This window comes from Nicotiana sylvestris, chromosome 3 (genome assembly GCF_000393655.2).
Source record: "Nicotiana sylvestris chromosome 3, ASM39365v2, whole genome shotgun sequence".
NCBI lineage: Eukaryota > Viridiplantae > Streptophyta > Magnoliopsida > Solanales > Solanaceae > Nicotiana > Nicotiana sylvestris.
In genome coordinates this window covers 44,922,579-44,942,301 of record NC_091059.1, presented here as the reverse complement: position 1 = coordinate 44,942,301, position 19,723 = coordinate 44,922,579, and the positions used below count along the sequence as shown (strand labels likewise).

General features: G+C 36.1%; 1 long non-coding RNA gene across 1 annotated transcript; it reads right to left on the bottom strand.

Annotated features, from left to right (window-relative positions):
* Window positions 1-207: 207 nt before the first annotated feature.
* On the bottom strand, window positions 208-2,436 carry LOC104230093 (uncharacterized). Its single transcript, XR_011405786.1, has 3 exons — window positions 2,277-2,436; window positions 780-1,847; window positions 208-697 (listed from the first exon to the last, which is right to left on the bottom strand). It is a non-coding gene; the product is annotated as an uncharacterized lncRNA (long non-coding RNA).
* Window positions 2,437-19,723: the final 17,287 nt, after the last annotated feature.

Genomic DNA, 19,723 nt, shown 5'->3' with positions numbered 1-19,723 from the left:
AAACTAAATTATAGATACGAAAGTTTCCCTACAAAGGGGCTGACTTCAACAACCCATAAGGGACGACTTGCCGAGCTACACAAACAGTTAATTTGTTTATAGTCGCAAAAGTTTTCTTACAAAGGGGCTGGCTTCAACAACCCATAAGAGACGGTTTGCCAAGCTACACAACTCAGAAAACTTTTGTACTATAACCAACGTTAGCTATTTATAACTCAGAAAACTTTCGTACTATAATAAGCTAACTTTCAAAGAGTATTCTTACTCTATTTTAATACATGTACCGGCCTTTCCATCCATTCGAAAAAAAAGAACAAGAGGGAAACTTAGAAAGCACTCATATATAATATATCACAAAAGATTTAGAAATGTTACAAGATGGCCTCAAAGGAAGCAAACTAAAGCCTGAACATAATGGGTTCTTGCTTGTGTTGTGGCACATTCATCACTGTTGGAGCATATCAAGGCTTGCTAGTTTGATGATCCTAACTTGTTGGTGTTGGAAGACACGGTGCTGCAGGGTGGTTCCAAGGAGGTTGTGATTGGAGATCATGGTGTTGTGTGGCTTCAGGGCCGGATTTATGTTCCAAATGTTGATTGGTTGAGGGAGTTCATCCTTGAGGAGACTCATAGTTTGCGCTATTCTATTCACTCAGGCTTCTCGAAGATGTATCGTGACTTAAAACAACACTATTACCTGCAGAAGATCAAGAAAGATATTGTCAGTCATGCCTCTAGGCGTTTAAATTATCAACAGGTGAAGTATGGGCATCAGATACCAGGTGAGTTGACTCAGAGATTGGAGATACCGAAGTGAAAGTGGGATGGAACAACTGCTCACTTTTGCGATCTGGTCTGGGATTGCTTTTATGGCCCGGTGTCGCTTTTGCGATATTGTACTAGGTAGAGCAGCTTCGTTTGCGAGGAGGGCGTCCTTAGTTGTTATTTCCGTTGTATGTATATATGTATATATGTATGTATGTATGTATGTGTGTGTGTGTATATATACACACACACACACATGCACACACACACACACATACAAATGTTTTTAGTAGGTGTCTTGCCTTAGTCTCATCACTACCTTATCGGGGTTAGGTTCGACATTTATTAAGTACACTACGTCGGTTGTACTCATACTATGCTTCTTCACTTCTTGTGCAGATTTTGACGTTGGTACCACCGGAGTGCCAAAAAGCACTTAGTGTACAAGACAGTGATTCGAGGTAGACCAATTTCTCGTTCGCAGGTCTTAGAGTCACTTTCCTATTTCATTGCTCTATTTCCATTTTATTTCGGAGTTTTGTATTTCTTTCAAAACCTTGTATTTAGCTTGATTTAGTCACTTATGTACTCGTAACACCAAATCTTAGGGTGGTTTACATTATGTTATTGATTAGTTATCAAATATTTATTGCTTTCCTTTCCGTATTATGTTGTTGTGTTGGCTTGCCTAGCAAGCGGTATTAGGTGCCATTACGACCCCAATTGATTGGGATTTTGGGTATTAACAGATCAACTTTATATGTGTAAGAAATAAGAGTTTCTCTTCCAACTCGTTTTAGAATGATTACTGTGACAAAATCAAGAAGACAAAAAGAAAAAATGTGTCCGAAAAACCGGAACAAAAGTTGCCTCCACGAGGCAGAAGTTTTACTATAATCAGCGACTGGTCATACAATCACTGAAGGAAAGTGAAGCCCATAAGCTTTGAATCATGGATGACCTTTACTTTGAGTATAAATATAGTCAATATGAGCCTCCATTGTCCTCCTCTTCAAGCAATCCTCTTCCTCTACTCCTTCACATATTCCTTCATCATTTTCAACTTTATCATCTCTTGCATCCTTCCCACATGATCACTCAATATTAGTAAACGGAGAAATATCAAGAACTCGTAATTCTATAGTGATGAATTAAACTCCCTTTGTTTTAAATTATGTGATATTTCGCGTATTGAGAATTATTTGACTAATCTTCCAAACTTGAATTAGTTAAGCTCAATATTTTGAAATTAAAATTAGATATTCGAAAATTATACGAAAAAGTCCTATAAAATACAATTCTTCTCGTATCGATATGATAAAAATATATTTTAAAATGTTGATCAAATATCACATAGTTTGAATCTCGAAAATCAAAATGTGTAAACAAATTAAAACAGTGGAAGTAATGGGCTAATTTGATCTGCGTGACAGAGGTAGTATCTGTTAATTTAACGGAATCGTGATTTTCGAAAAAACAAAAAAGGTACAATAATTAAGATATGGACTTACTTTGAATTGTGCTTTCATCAAAGTGGAATCAGGGCGAGCTGCAGATTTGAGACTGAAGCACAGGAGAATGGCCACAAGGAAAAGTGCGCTAAACTTTGACATGTTTTTTATGCCTGTTTACGAGAGAGAATTGTTTTCTTGGTTTGGTTCAATTTTAAAGATGCTAGCAGAAATTTATAGGGAAAGAAAGGTTCTTTTTTCTATACATGTGTCAAGGCTTGATTGGATTTGAAGAATTCTTGACCATTCGCTTTTAGCTATGTGGGTCTTGAACATAGTGGAAAACTACTCCACAAAAGTTAAGTTAACAAGTCAAATTGTACTTGTCAGAAATGGGAATTAATGCCAGATTGAGATTACTCAAATAGTCACTAACTATTTCAAATTATCTTTAAAGTTACTTTACTTTCGTTTGTAACAACAAAGTCACCGAATTATGCCTATTACATTCAAAAGGTCACTCAACTACATTTTCCAAATTTTGGAGTGTCAAATACCTATTTAACCCTCTAAATTATAAATATTTATCTTCTTTTGTTTTTTTTTTAAAAAACTTTTTAATATTATGATTTTCTCTTTTAATTTATATTATGGACTTACCTATAGAATAAATAAATATTATTTATAAATTAAAAAAATAGAAAGTATTTAAGTATATATAATGCTGGAATAATAAAATAATGAGCATAGTAAAAAAAATAATTAGAATAATATGTTAGTAATAATAATTTTAGTATTAAAAACAAAATTCAAAAATTTATTTGCACAATTCAGAATGAAAGAAAATAAATATTGTAAAATATATATATTCCATGCACGTAATATAAAAATAATTATTTAAATAAAAATATTTTTATAATATACATTATATATTCTTGAAAATTATGCTCAATTATATTATATATATTCCATGTACGACTTAACATAACATATTTTACTATATACAGATAGTTCCTCTGCTTTCCGGTGATATAACTTTGTGTTGTCGGAAAGTTGGTAGAAATATAATAATATAATTGTGCATAATTTTCAAGAATATATAATGTATATTGTAAAAATACCTTTATTTAAATAATTATTTTTATATTATGTGCATAGAATATATATTTTACAACCTTTATTTTTATTCATTCTGAATTGTGTAAATAATTTTTGAATTTTTGTTGTTAATACTAAAATTATTATTACTAACATATTATTCTAATTTTTTTTACTATGCTCATTATTTTGTTATTCCAGCATTATATATGCTTAAATACTTTCTATTTTTTTAATTTATAAATAATATTTATTTATTTTATAGGTAAGTCCATAATATAAATTAAAAGAGAAAATCATAATATTAAAAAGTTTTTTATTTAAAAAAAGGAGATAAACGTTTATAATTTAGAGGGTAAAATAAGTATTTGGCAATCCAAAATTTGGAAAATCTAGTTGAGTGACCTTCTGAGTGCAATAGGCATAGTTCAGTGATTTTGTTGTTACAAACGAAAGTAAAGTGACTTTAGGAGATAATTTGAGATAATTGAGTGATCATATGAGTAATGAACTAGCAATCAAACAAACATAATTGATGCACCTAAAACAGAGGAATGAGATCACGAATTCGGCAAATCACATGGAATTCATAGTTAGGATCAAATCCATCTCCTATAACTTATATATAAGTATTAGCATCAAATTATTAGTAGTATAGCAAAGGTTTATAGCAACTTAAATTGGTTGAACATATTACATGCCCTTTCTTTTCGGTTTTCTGCTCGAGTGATTAATACATTTGACCTAATAAACTGGTTGAGCAATCAGTCGTAGCCATTGACCCCAGCAGCTATAACTCTAGCAATTCCAACTCACAGACAATGTTTTGTGGCAAAAGACCTAACTACGTACGTACAAGATATTTCATCATTTACTTCTTATACCTACTTACATGTTCATCCGACACTTTAATTTTTAATAACCAAAGTAAATGATTTTCAGATAACGCATTCACCAAGTATATTTTGATCACAAACTTCTCTTTCGTATTTTGATCATTGAGATTGTCATGGTCATTTCGTAAATAAATACTGAGGTTGTATTTGTTCGCAACAAACTTTCGTAGTACTAATAATGAACTGCAACAAAAATAATATGAAGAAAAAATAGACTTTATTGATAAATATTTGTGAGTAAAATTCTACATATCCCTTAATTCTCCTCTCTAAAATTCTCCGTGATTCGAGGGCTTGGAAGCGACTTTCTCGAATGTAGGACGATGCAGACCTCCTTGTATGTATTTAATCGTCAAGAACGTCGAGCAACACTTTATTATTACAGGTTGATCTCCGGAAAGAACTCTGTTGATCACTCCGTTGTTGAAGAACTATGCACTTGATGATTGATCTCTCCGTTTGTGGATGTCTTCACCAATTGCGGAATGCTCTTCTCCAACTCTAAATGTCCCCAGAGAGTTATGTAACCCCTCTATTTATAGTTGTAGAGAATGGATAATCCAGCTATATATGAACTCTCCTGCTTGATTCTGATTCGCTCATGTGAGTCATCAAACCTACTACACAAGTTATGTGATAAACTTGCTTGTGAATTGCAAAGACACGTCATATTATACACTTGGCGAGCTTTGGTTGGTCATTGTTTTTTGACTGAGATTGCCACATCATTTAACACGTGGCGTCACTTTTTTGGCTTGGAGTATGACTGGATATGCCATGTCATTTGACACATAGCATGAGTCGGCCTTAAGATGAAATGAACCTTGGGCTTAAAAATATTAAAATAAACTTATTTAATTTGTAAAGTCCACATTAAATATTTGACCCAAAGTAATTTAGAATTTAATCTAAATTTTGGATGGACTAAATTCAATAATTTTTACATGTCTACATATGCGCCTTACTTCAAGTCTTGTCGCAATATAAACTTGTCGAGTTTTGATGAAGAGGTTTGAAGTACCGGTGAATAACACAATCCTTTGAATCCAACTCTAGTATTTTCTTGAGACTTATTTCAAGTGTGGTTTGAAGGGATTGACTCTTGGTTTCTTGTAATGCTAAATGGATAAATATCCAAAGTTAATATTATATTCTTGCAATCTGATTTATCTTACTTGCTTCCAAGCCCAAAATTAATGCACATTGAGACACATTCAAGAATATTGATAATTTTGATTCCTTAAAGAAATAAAATTTTATCACTTTAAGAAACCTACAGCTCATGCACTTCTAATTAGACTGGGAACACCGCCCTTAAGCATCTATAAATAGACAAGAATTGAGCCCTCAAAACACATAAGAAGAACATGATCACCACGAGCTAGGGGAAGAAAATTGCAGTCTTTGAAATCTCTAGCCAAGTATCTTTTTTTTTTTTTAATTTCATGTACTTGCCTTAATTTTTGCAATGTACTACTATTTTTTTCTTCTTGTAGATTTCTACTACAAAACAATAGCAGGCTACTCGGGTATGGATGAGCCATCCTTGACCGCATTGGTTACACAGAGGAGTCGTGCTGCAACCCCAATGATTATAGAGAAGAGTCATGCCGCAACCATATTGATTACACTGAGGGGCCATGTAATTTAGATTACCAGGCCTCACGGACATATGCTCGATCATGATAAGTTTGATATTACCGCTAAGTCAATTTTTTAATGAAGACAAAGTATTCAGAGACAACATCTCAGTAGGGATGTACGACGCTAGAGCAGCCCCTATACTCAATAGAGATAAACTAGAGCACCAAAAAGCTTCGTGCACTATGCATTGTAGGCTCGCATCTCTTCCTCTTTTTTTGCAGGCTTACAAGGACGTGACGACAAAGGCTTTAGATTCCTTCACAAGCTGTGCTCGCTCGCTCTAATGGAAGATGCTCGATTTTGTGATGTAAAGTTGTTCATCTTATACCATTGGAAACTTCTTTCCAAAATCCAAATTGGAGAGGACTAGGCGTACTGCACTGCTATTCATCATGATGAATTAAACTGTATATCATAATGTTCGCCATGTTGATTTGGAAGATCGCGTTGTCAGCCTCGATATCTATCATATTGAATCGAAGCATTGTGTTACTGGCATCGTATCCGTAGAAACAGAAATGTCGTACTGTGGCACCGATATCCATTAATCGAACTGATTGTTGTGTTATCATGCCCAACTATGCCTCCTAAGAAGTCTAGCGGTTATTGCAAATATAATTCAGTTTATAAGTCCGGAGTCAAATCCCACAAGGAATTAACCTACTAATTAAAATCATTAGTTTCGCATGAATTCAAGTATTCAACCTTCAGAAATACTAAATAACAATTTGAATATTTACTAACTAAGAACAAAGTAATCAAGATGTAGTAATTTATAACTAATAGGGTAAATATTGTAGACAATAGTAGGAAAAGTATAGGGTTATGATTTCCTTTATTATCGGAATCTCTCCCACCATGTTTCCTATAAATTTGCATAATTATTCTTTACCGATTGTGAGTACTTTAGGTGTCATAGCTCTCTCTCTAGTAACTACCACAATTTACTAGATGTATTCTCTCGAACTACGCTAGCTAGCACTAATTCACCGCTCACTACGATTGCACCAAAGTTTCGTTATTTCTAATCTCGCCTTTAAGCCCTCTGTATTGATCTCTCAAATACTTTAGGAGTGGTGTTGTTCAACAACTACCTAAATGTGTATTCTCTCTCAAGCAATATACACACTAAATAGGCACAGTTAATTGCGAGCTCTTCAATAAAAAAAATGATAATATAGTTGAACAAGTAGAGAAAAATCAAAGTAAAATCTATATTAGAAGTAGTAGAAAATCATCCTCCAATTGGTTCCATCAAACCCTAGATGACGGGTTTAACTACTCATAATATTATGTAACATTACAATATAAAAAATCATAACCAACAACAAAAATATGAAGAAGAAAGTGAAAAACTCGTAGAAGAATTCTCCGTCTTGCTCTTTTCTTTGTGTTCTTGCCTCCTTGGGCCGAATCCGCTCTCCAAAAAATGTCTCCCCCTTTCAAAAGTGTGATTAAGGACTATTTATATGAGATAGGGTTAGCATGGGGAGAAATAATGAAAGCCCGCTTTGGAACAACCTTTTCAGGTTAGCTCGTTCACTCTCTCGTGCGTACGCGAGAGTGAACGAGCAAAGTTCTTTCCTTTTTCTTTTCCTTCTATGCCTCTCGTGCACTTCCATGCCTTTTTGCCATAATCCATGTTTTTTTCTCAAGCTTTTCCTTAGCTAGCTCGTTCACTCTCTCGTGTGCATGCGAGAGCGAACGAGCAAAGCCCTTCTTTTATCTTTTGGTCCCGAATCAACTTCTTTTGCTCATATTTTGTCAAACTTGATCCTACACATAATAATGTACGTAATGAGCATAATTTAGTACAAAAACACATATAACCACCCGTAACCACATAATTTATGAGATGAAAATATACCAAAAATATGTATTTTAGTCGTTTATCAACACCCCACACTTAAACTCTTGCTCGTCCTCTAGCAACTTTCAAAATTAAGCACAATGGAAAGAAACAAACTTTCAAAATCTACTCAAGCATTATACTAATGACAATGGTTTATACCAACACTTAGAACTCAACATAAGAACTATTGACCTCTTACTTCAAAATTTGACCAATGCCAAAACTATTTAAGATATCTGTGCGTCTTCTTCTAACATCTTAACCTCAAAAGATGATTCCAGTACATTCCTTACTATGACTCACTTCTTGTGTCAACTCAAAATGCATGGACTTTACCAATCCTATGTAAATCATGTGCTCTAACCACAATCAAAGAGAGAAATTAGTCCACATACTTAAATATGCATTCAGGTATAATTTAAGGAATTACACATCGAAAGAATTCACTCACTCTCACAAAAATATTCATATGCATCCCAAGGTCGTACCATAGGCTTGACCGTAGTGTATGTCTCTACTAATTTAAGCTTGCAAATTCTAGGATCAATTCGGTCTTTCCAGGTTGTAATGTAGGCTAAGAGATGGGTAGGATATATTTGGATATAGTGAATAACCCTGCTAATCACTATAATACACTGCACTTAACTTTCAAATACATATTTTTCATGACAAATTCAAGCAATGCTACGAAATCATATACAATTTAATCCTTCTTCTTAAAGCACGACTATGCATTCACTAGCCCGGATTAAGAGGAATAGGAGGTGTATTTTCATTTTTTCTTTTTTTTTTCAACAGTCTCCAACCTAGGGTTGCTCGGCCAATGATCTTCTAAAAAATGCGTGCACCTTTTGGCCTTTCTGCGGTTCAACTCAAAAGCTACCCCAACTCTCACCTTACTCTTCTAGCGACTTAAGTGCTTTCGGAGGTAAAGGTTCAAAAAGATCTAATTAAGAACAAAAAGGGAATCAGCTATTTATAGGCTCAAATGGGCTATATAAAAATAATTTTTTATGCTGGCATACTAGCTCAATGGACAATCAAAGAAACGCCTATATAATCTTCTAGATTCTTAAAACATACTTATTTCTCCTCGACTAACACACATGGCAAGTTCTATACTAACACATGATAACACAAAATGTAATCAAGCCTCACATCACAGAATGCACGTGACTCATTCCGGATGTCTCAGACCCGACTCTTAAGTTAAACAACTAAGCACAGTTATCGTATTAATTTAACACATGGAATTTATCACAGGAGTCAACAAATAAACTTAAGAGTCAAAAGAGAGTCACATAAATTCTCAGGGTATGTGGGTACATAGAACACGGAGAAGATAATCAACTCAAATTTTACAGCTCTAAGTCCCAGCGTAAAACATGTCAAAAAAACATAGATACTCAAGTGCTTCTCATTCCATTTTCATTTCTAAAAAGAAAAGGAAATTGTTTTAATATCTTTTTTGAGCTTACTCCCTCAAGATAACGATTTAAGAAATCCATTGTCGAGAAATGTCCAAATATTTTTTAAAATTCTACCTAAAAACAACTACTATCCGGTTCAAAGAGTCATCCCTTGGAAAAGAACTGTGGCCATAATAAAAACCAAGAGGTATTATTTCTACCTAATTATTTTTTTAACATACATAACATAGCACAAGAATTCACCCAGACATTATTCTCCCACCAACACTTAAAATTGTGCATTGTCTATAGTGCACACCATATATAATAAGAGGGTAAAAGAAATTCTCTGATAGGCCAAAAGCCGAAGCATTAACAGTTTATGGGATACTCAGACTTCTCTCGGACATTAGTCTTTTGTGCAGGCACCCCACCTTAGTTCCAACCATCTTGCTTTCTTTTGCTTCTTCCCATTGGCTTGACATCTCGTGCTACTACTCTGACAAAATCAAAATAGTAATACATAAATAATAAATATATAAGTTTTAAAAAAAACTACAAATAAATAAAAGCAGTAAAGTTTGATTGCCTCCCAACAAGTGCTTGATTTAATATCATGGAACGACATGAATCATTTTTTGTCTCCACTTTGAACTTATGAATTGGACCCCAAGTTTTTCTTCAAGCTTATGATTATGCTGCTGGGGTGGTGGAACGAATCTAATTGGACCAAAAAAACAATGTAGTATTCTTCACTTTTTGCCCTTTAGATGATGTGTCTAATCCCAACTTTCTGGCAAGAAAAATTCCACAAATTAGGCACCCTGTTCCTCATTCCTTGACTCCTCAAGTGGCTTGGATGACTCTATTTCTATATCATCATCCAAACACAATGTGAAAAAATACTTGTAGTGTGGACCAATGCGCTCAACTACATGAACTTTAGGACTGTCAACATCCTCAACACCAATGACACTATAGTCAACTAAATATGTATCATCAATGTCCTTGGTTAACTATAGTATCTCTTCTACAACATCGGCATTCTCAAATTCTAGTTTGATTTATTGTTGGTGTTCTACTATGGACCCCTCTATTGGCACCTTAATTTATGTCTCTAATTGACACTGCTCCTGGATACAATTCATAGTATTATCTTGTTGAGAATTTAAAGTCTCAACCAATTGCCTCACTTGTGCCTCCAGGTTAAGAATAATTGCCTCTTGCCTTTGGATAGTATCCCATTACCTATTGGTTTGTATCCCCTAGCCTTTGTATTTGCAGTTGTTTTTTATTACTTCGTTCCATGAAGAACTTTAACGTATCTTTGATCTCCTTCAGGTCGGCTTCCCTGGGTTCTTTTTCCTATTAACTTCACCAGAAAAAGTAAAACCATCATAATAAAGGGTTGTGGGAGGATAAGACATATAACCACAACCATAAAAGTGACCATCTTAACTACCATACATATCACACATATTCTAGATATAAGATTGATTTGTTGCATATTAAATATTTTGATAATTTTGCCATGGGTATTTTCCTCCACAATATGCATAATGAGGATCAGAAGTAGAATTACCAACATCAAAACTCCCATACTCCAAGATACCATGTTTCTAAAATTAACAAGTAAAACAAAAATAATAATAAAAATCTAATACAAGAAAACAAAAATAAAAGTTCAAACTTGCAATATGTACACCTATAGATTCACCGTTAGTTTCCCGGCAACGTTGTCAAAATTTTAGTCACACCAAACTATGCCTCCTAAGAGGTCTAGCGGTCGTTGCAAATATAATCTGGTTTACAAGTCCGGAATCGAATCCCGCAGTTAATTAACCTACTAATTACAACCACTAGTTTCGCATGAATTCAAGTATTCAACCTTCAGAAATATTAAATAACGACTTGAATATTTACTAATAAGAACAAAGTAATTAAGATGCAGTAATTTATAACTAACGTAGCAAATATTGTAGACAAGATTTGGAAATTCTTGGGTCCTGATTTTCCCTATTGTCAGATTCTCCCCTACCACATTTCCTATAAATTCGCCTAAGTATTCTCTATTGATCGTGAGCACATTGGGTGTCGTAGATCTCTCTCGAGTAACAACTACAATTTACTAGATGTATTCTCTCGAACTACGCTACTTGGCACTAATTCACCGCCCACTACGATCGCACCAAGGTTTTGTTATCTCTAATCCCGCCTTTAAACCCTCTGTACTGATCTCTCAAATATGCTAGAAGTAGTGTTGTTCAATAACTACCTAAATATGTACTCTCTCTCGAGCAATATACACACTAGATAGGCTTGCGAGCTCTTCAGTCAACAAAAATGAAAAAATAGTTGAACAAGAAGAGAACAATCAAATGCAAATCTATAGTAGATGTAGTAGAAAATAATCCTCCAATAGGTTCCATCAAACCCTAGATGACGGGTTTAGCTACTCCTAATATTATGTAAGATTATAATATAAAAAGTCATAACCAACAATGAAAATATGAAGAAGAAAGTGAAAAACCTGTAGAAGAATTCTCCGCCTTGCTCTTTTCTTTGTGTTCTTCCCTCATTGGGTCAAATTCCCTCTCCAAAAACGTCTCTCCCCCTTTCAAAAATGAGTTTAAGGACTCTTTACATGGTATAGGATTAGCATGGAGCAAAATAATACAAGCCCACTTCGAAATAGCCTTTTTAGGTTAGCTCGGTGACTCTCTCGTGCGCACGCGAGAGTGAACTAGCGAAGTTCTTCTCTTTTTCTTTTCCTTCTAGGTATATATCTTGCGCACTTCCATTCCTTTTTGCCATAATCCGCTATTTTGTTTCAAGCTTTTCCTCATCTAGCTCGTTAACTTTCTCGTGTGCATGCAAGATGAACGAGCAAAGTTCTTTTATTGTCTTTTGATCCCGAATCAACTTCTTTTGCTCAAATTTCATCCGACTTGCTCCTACACATAAGAATGCACATCATAAGCATAATTCAATACAAAAACTCATATAACTGCCCGTATCCACACAAGTTATGAGAAGAAAGTACACCAAAAATATGCATTTTTAGCCGTTTATAATTGTGCTACTCACACCGTATCCGCAAAAATGTCATGTTGTTGGCACCGATGGATCCAAAAAAAAATTCTTATTTTTGTAGGTTTTAAAGAGAGTACAACAGCAACCTGGTCCATTGATCGATGTGACATATCTCCACTTTTCAACCTGTGAGTGTGAACATGGTGCATCTCAACCTTGCAGCTTGGCAAGCAAAAGGCTTGGAGCTGGAGCGCCGTATTCCATCCTTGGTGGGTGATTACTTGGCGCACCTTTGCAAAACTATTCATTCTTCGACGTAGGATCGCTGAAATCTCGAGTTGCTTGCTTTCAAAGAATTACAACTTGAAAGGTTGCATCCTATAAAATTCACGGATAAATTCCTTGAGGATTAGCCAGATTCGACTTTTGAAGCCGATATACATATATGAAATTTCAACTCTACAGCAATGTATGTTGTCAATTGAACACACATATCTCAATAGGAACGTCCAAATCACTAGCCTTCTGTGCCACTGGAAAGAAGACTCACAACTAAGTGTGAGCACGTGATTTTTGCTCTATGTGAATTATTCCCATAAAATACAAGAAAAACAATTTTTTCCATTTTTTTTTACAATTTTATAGGATTTTGTGGAAATTTGCGCTAATTATTTGCATTTTTCTGTGCATGTTTATTTTGTTGAAAATCATAAAAATATCAAAAATACCATGCATGTGCATTTAGGATTTAATTTTACTTTTTTAGGTTAATTAGTAAATTAATTGTTTTATTAAGGAAATGAAAATAAAAAACTGGTTTATTTTTGCATTTTTAGTCTTTTAGTATAAAATTAGTAATTTATTATTTTAATTTAGGAGTAATTAACTTTTGTAGATATTATAGTAGATAATTAGTTTAATTTTACAACTTAGATTAATTTTGGACATTAATTTAAATTTTATTTAATTAAGAAAAAAAAAAGAATAAGGGAAAAAACAAAGAACAAAAGAAAGGGGAATGTCAATTTGGTCTTATAATGCAATTTGGCCAAGACCCAAATTCTAAAAACCAATCTTTCCGCCCAGGTCCAAGTCCCATGCCCGGTCCAAGCTTTCAGTCCATCAGACCCCTGAAATGATGTAGTATGGGGGAACACTACGTCGTTTTGAGTTCAGTATGGTTAAGTTAATCCTGGCAATTCTTTTCATCTCATCCAACGGCCGTGAAAGTACCCCCCTTTTTCGTTTATAATTGTCCGAATGTCCTTAGAACGACCTAGGACCTGTTCATCTTCTCCTTTATCTCTTTCAAGTCAAGAACCCTAGATCCGCCGCCCCCAAAATCTCACCAGCCTAGCCGGCGGCGCAACCTCAATCTGATCCCAAATCCCTACCACACAACCACCACCCACCCTCAATTCCCAATCCACCGATACATCTCCCCAAATCCTCACCAAATTTGACCAGTGTTGGATCTAAAAATAAAGAAAAGAAAAATCTTCCATGTCTTCGAGCTTTCAAGAACGATTTAGGCTGAAACTGGTATTGTTCGTTCGTTCTCAATGAGAACACGCGATTAATGCCAATTTTGGTTCAAATCGGAAAGTGTCAGAGGTCCGTTCAAGCCCACTGTCCGTCTTCCCATTTAGGTATCTCCGTTCATTTCTCTTTTTCACCGTCCTTTATTTTATTCCCATCCTCGTCTCCTTCTGATTCTTTCTTTTCTTTCTTGTTTTTCTGTTTAAATCATTTCTGTTTGCATGTTAGGATTAAGTCATGTTAGTTCATAGTATCTAGTTTAATAATACGGTCAACATTGTTAGTTCATTTTGATTTCATCGTCTGATTATGCTCAATTCTCCTCTTTATTTTTGTTTTCTTTGGATTTACGATATCAGGAGTTTATTGGCCTATTTTCTTGGGGGTTGTTGGTTTTAGAAATAAATTTGGGCTTCGTAGGTCAGAAGCCCAAAGAGGGGAAGGGTCAATCCTGGTTGTCAAGCCCATGATTTAGGTTTGGGGTTTTGGTTTAATTTTGCCCATGTTGGATTGCTTAAAAGTATATATAGGGGTGTCAAGGGTTTCTTTGGTCATTTTAAATTGAGGGAATCTTTTAAAATTGCCCAGAAAATTTCCAGAAAGGTGGGGAATGGGCTGTTTCAACAAACAGGTTTTTAACTTGGGGTCTAAATTGAATTGATAAAAAGTTGGGAAGGGGTAAATGATAAATTGTGAAATCAATTTGGCTGCCCTAAACCCTGCCTATAAAAGGTTCACTTCCTGTATTTTTCTAGGAGGTCAGAATACAAAGTTAAAAACGGCTGAAAATATATATTAGCCTAAGTTTCAGAATTAGAAAAGATATAGAAATAAGAAAAAAAACTGCATTGTCTGATGAAAGGTTGAGTTAATTGCTTCTGATTCTCTTAAGTAAAAAGAAGAAAGCATTCTAAAGTTTACTGTTGGATTTCCTTGAATTTCTGATCCAAACATGGCTTGAGTTGCTGGTTGTGTGCTGTTAATTTGGCTGTTGTTGTTTGTCAACTGAAATCCTCACCCATTTTGCTTCTTTGTTCTTGATTTACAGGTATCCTCTTGGACTGAAAAGATTGTTGAAATGTAAAGTGTTTTTGGAGTATTTATAATAAGAGTTTCATTAAGTGTAACATGAACTTTCAGCTTCCTTTCATGTACTTTTTTGAATTGATATATTCATTTTAATTTGGTCTCCTTAGTTTTATGGTTATTAGGGGAGTAATGGAATGAACAATGGTCTAGGAAGAATTTCATGCACTAAGGTCTAGATTAGTCTATTTCCTTATGAGTTGTTCAGATGTTTGGATTTGTAGTGAGGTTGTGTTCTCCTTTCGTATGTGAACTTGTTTTTTTTTTAAAATCATGTTGAAGATTGGGCACTGGATCTACATGGTTTAGGCTGTTTAAGTTCATAGAGCATTTTGTCAATATAAGGTTTAGTATATTTAGTATGGAGTTTAAATTCAGTCTCATGTAACATTGATTGTGCCAAATGATTAAATTCACATTTGCAATTGGGGTTCATATTTGGTATCCCTGTTTCATGTTGTTTTAATTCTAAATAAGATTGGGCCTAGTCTGGCCTCTGAAAGGCAGCCTGCTGAGATGGGCTTGCTGGGCCTGTTTCATTCTTGTCGTTTCTAGGCTCAATCCTGAGCCTTAAATGTTCATGTGGTCATTTGTTCAAGCTATTGCAGCAAGTCATGCAGCTGAGCCTTGAGGCTGGCCTGTTTAGGCCCTTGGCTGATCCTGTTTAGTTTTGGGTCCTCATCTTGAGCCCAATTTCCCTTTAAATGTCGTCTGTTGTTATTGCAAGCCTAGAACTCGTTTCCCCTCCAAATGTTAGGACATTATAGTATTTTACATGGGCTGCTCATAGCAATGCGTACTGAATTTAATTTGGATAGAACTCAAACTGCCCTTAGTCCATTTAATTAAACGTGATTCCTTTAATCAGGTTGAGGTGTGCCATATCAACAAAACATATAATTTATGGACCTCTTAAAATTTGATCAAGACTTCTTTTAGAGGATTTGAGGCGTGCCATAAGCAAATTAAATCATCCATGGCCCTCACACATGTTATAACTTAGATATTAAAAATGAACTTTGTAGTTTTCTTTAGGCGCGCTAATTAATTATCATAGTTATTACTAAAACCCGGGGGTACATTTCATGTGGTCCGGTTCTAATTTCCAACAAGGTTAAATAAAACGTGTCGTGAATCATGGGTGCATTTCATGTAGCGTGGCTTGCAATATGTTTTAAATAACCTTGAATTAATTCTTTAAATAAGTAAAAGCGGTTTTCGAAAGTTAAAAATGTACGTAGGTGTAAAATGTATAAAAATCAAATAAATAGGCTAACAATAACAGTTGAGTAACCGTGCTAAAACCACGGAACCCGGGAATGCTAACACCTTCTCCCGAGTTAATAGAATTCCTTACCAGGATTTCTGTGTTCGCGGACTGTAAAAAAGAGTCAATCTTTCCTCGATTCGGGATTTAAAACCGGTGACTTGGGACACCATAAATTATCCCAAGTGACGACTCTGAATTTTAAATAAAATAATCCCATTTCGATTGTCACTTAAATTGGAAAAAACTCCCTTATACCCTTCCGGGTGTAGGAATAAGGAGGTGTGACGGCTCTGGCAATTCTGTTGGGGATCGAACCCATAATCTCTGGTTCAGGGTTCAAGAATTCGAGCTTAGAATAATTGTTATATTTGGCTTTATTTATTTTCTGGTTTTATTTACATGTTTGGGCCTAATGTGCTAAATGTTGCTTTTACTGCTTTGATATCGTTGAACTGTATATAAATTGTTACGAATCCCTCCTCTCTCTGAGTCTTCTAAATCATTTGAGAAGGGTGCGCTTCGTGTAACTTCTCTTCTATTAGAGTCATATCCCAATTTTAGAACGAGGTTCGGACAAGTTGCAAAGTCGGTGATGCTTCTGTATTCCCGGTATGCTGCCCCCCTCCCCCCGGCTCGAGCTGTCCGCTCGGGTAAGCTAGGTCTAGAACAAATAAACCCAGGTTTTCAAACCTAGTATAACATAGCCTCATGCTGGATCCCTAGTAGTAATGCTTGTTTGCATCATGTGCATTCTGACTTTGGGGACTCAACACAGGGGTTGGGTCCGTCTAGGACAGATGCACCCAAAATCAAAAGACCATCCTGATGCATTTTACTTACTACTTGCACATTTATTTGACTCGGATTGCATGTTGACCGGCTTCTAGAATAAGAGAAGAAATTGAGAAAAATCAAATTGAGGTGAGATAGAGGAAATTACCCACCTATGAAAAACCTGGTATCCAAACCGAAACTCTGTCGAAATTTTCGGAAAAAAAGAGCTATTTCAAAAGTTCGTGTTGCGTCAAAATTGCCCGAACTACGCAAGTTTGATTCTCACTTGATGTGGGATACGTAGGCAACCCTCATTGGGTCCAACTCCTTTTTTGCAAAAATAATCCAAAAATATGAAGTGTCGTTGTTTTGTCCGAAATAGCCAAAATGCTCCAAAAGGGCGCCGGAAGGCTGCTTTTGCAAGAATATCCACCTAAGGTCCTTTTTCGAATTTCGGTTGATTAGCAAACACAGCCCTAAAATTTTTTTTCTTGGGGTGCTAAGGGGCTGTATTCACAAAATTGTTTTGTTTCAAATTGCAATTTTCGAAAACTGGTATTCTTCTCTTGAGTCAAAGTGAATCACAGTCTTTTAATCAATCACTTAAAATAAATGTGCAGGATGAGCACGATTGAATATGAACCCTTCATAGTCCTCGAGGAGATCCCGTTAGAGCTACATATATGGTGGAATGATATGGGGGAAGTCAGTAGAAAAACCGTGATAAAAGCTTTGGGCGGTCTTATTGGTCTTCTAAATATTAAGCCGAGGAAAGATATAATTGAGGCTCTAATACCCTTTTGGGACCCAACACATAATGTGTTCCATTTTGCTGATTTTGAGCTAACTCCTACGCTTGAGGAAATAGTGGGCTACGCTGGTTTTAGTGGGAATCTCAGAAATCAATACCTGGTGGCACCTAGAACAGTGACTCTCCATAGGTTTATGGATCTGTTAAGCATCAATCGGGAAGTTCAAGACGGAAATTTGGTTAAGGGATTTTGCATATTCTACTTCTTGTACCGTCATTATGGGAATCCCCGTGGTTTTGAGATGCCAGATACCGGTCTTACTCACTCAGGAAACAAAGATAAGTGGGAAGCTCAGTGGGGATTGGCTTTTATAGTGGCATTCCTGGGAGTTTTGATTTGTCCAAGAAAGGATGAAAACATAGAATTGGGGCTTGTGGGGATAGCCGACTTCATAACTAAAAAGGCAAATGGCACCATTGTACCGATGATCTTGGTGAAGATCTATCGAGCACTGACTGTTTGCCGATAAGGGGGAAAGTTTCTTGAGGGATGCAATATGCTTCTACAACTCTGGATGGAGGAACACCTGTGTCACCGCCCGGGGTACATGAACCTTGGTATGACCGGTCTTCAATGCATTGAAAAACATGAACAACGGGTGGATGGCTATGAGTTTCCGGAGGGTACAGAAGCATGGTTTGCACACTTGAGCTCCCTGACTGCAAACAAGATTGAATGGACATTCGGTGGCTCTCAGTCAGAGAAGTCATTTATATGTTGGCCGAGGTGTGTTTTCTTCTATTGATGGGTCTCCGGAGCATTCAGCCTTATGCCTCGGACATAGTTCTATGCTAGTTAGGCAGGTAGCAAACTATCCCACATGATGAGGATTTGAGTCGGCAGGTCATCGAACAGGAACCAAAAGCTGCTTTACTGGAAGAAAGGGTGCATCAAATTTGGCATCAATATAGGTTCTTAGATCCAAAAACTCAGATACGAGATCTGTCTAGAGGCGAGGTGGAGCCTAGTTACATAACTTGGTAAGGTAAAAGGTACCAAGTCCATCAAGAGCCCGAACGGCCCACAAAAAGGCCCCATGTCCAACAATTCATTGATGGAGCGCAAGAGCAATGAGATTGGTTGGCAAAAGAGGCAAGCTACAGAGCCACTATAAGCAAATTGGAGGTATAGGCCGCTGCCGATGAAGGGGAGATGAAGAAATTGGCTCAAGAAAATAAGGCCATTCGAGCACAGATCCAAAAAATGAGAAAAGCTGCTGAGAATCAGGAATGGAGCCAAAAGGATGAAAAACTCATAAGTGGTCTTAGGAGGAAAATGGCTGAGTGTGAGGATGATCTGGAAAAATACGAGGGTAATTTGGCGAGGGTCCAGGCACAGTTAGCGAAGAACGCAGAGGGACGAGCGGAGTTTGTCCGGTAATTGAAAAGGAAATATGAGGGAATAGTCACCAATTTGAAAAAAGGATAACTACTCTCGAAAATGAGATGGCCAAAAAAGCTGAGAACTTTAAAGAAGAAAGGGAACATTGCTATGCATTAATGCCCAGCTAGAGGAAGATATGCAACATTTGCAGGGTCAAAACCATCATGATGCTCAGGTGCTAGAAGCTATGTCTCAGCAGATAGGGTGTTTTCTCCAAGAAAAGGGTATCATGAGGGAGAGGGTTAGAGCAATTACTGACTACATCGTCATGAAGTGCCAGTACTAGAACCACCTTCTTTGTCGCGGTAATGACCTTTGTTCGCCAAATAATGAGTGACTTGGAGCGTCTTCAAGGGGATCTTGCGCATAGGCCCGTGGCGAGACCGACTGAAGTCCCACGGGCCCCTGGAGCAATTGAGGCACTTATGTATTCATGATTTTCATTCGAGTCTGTATTTTCACCTTTCTTCCAGTGTCTGTTAGTCTTTTTCGAGTCTATATTTTCATGTTTTGTTGGAGTCTATTAGTCCCCCTTTTTCGAGTCTGTTAGTTTTTATGTTTAAATTCCGTAGGATGAGTTGTTGTAATCAAGACATTTATTTTTATAAAAATTTGAAAACCCCTATTTTTTATTATTTATTTATTTTATTCCTAGAACTACGCGTGGTCTAATTCATGCGGCATCATGATACGTAGGTAATCCCCATAGGA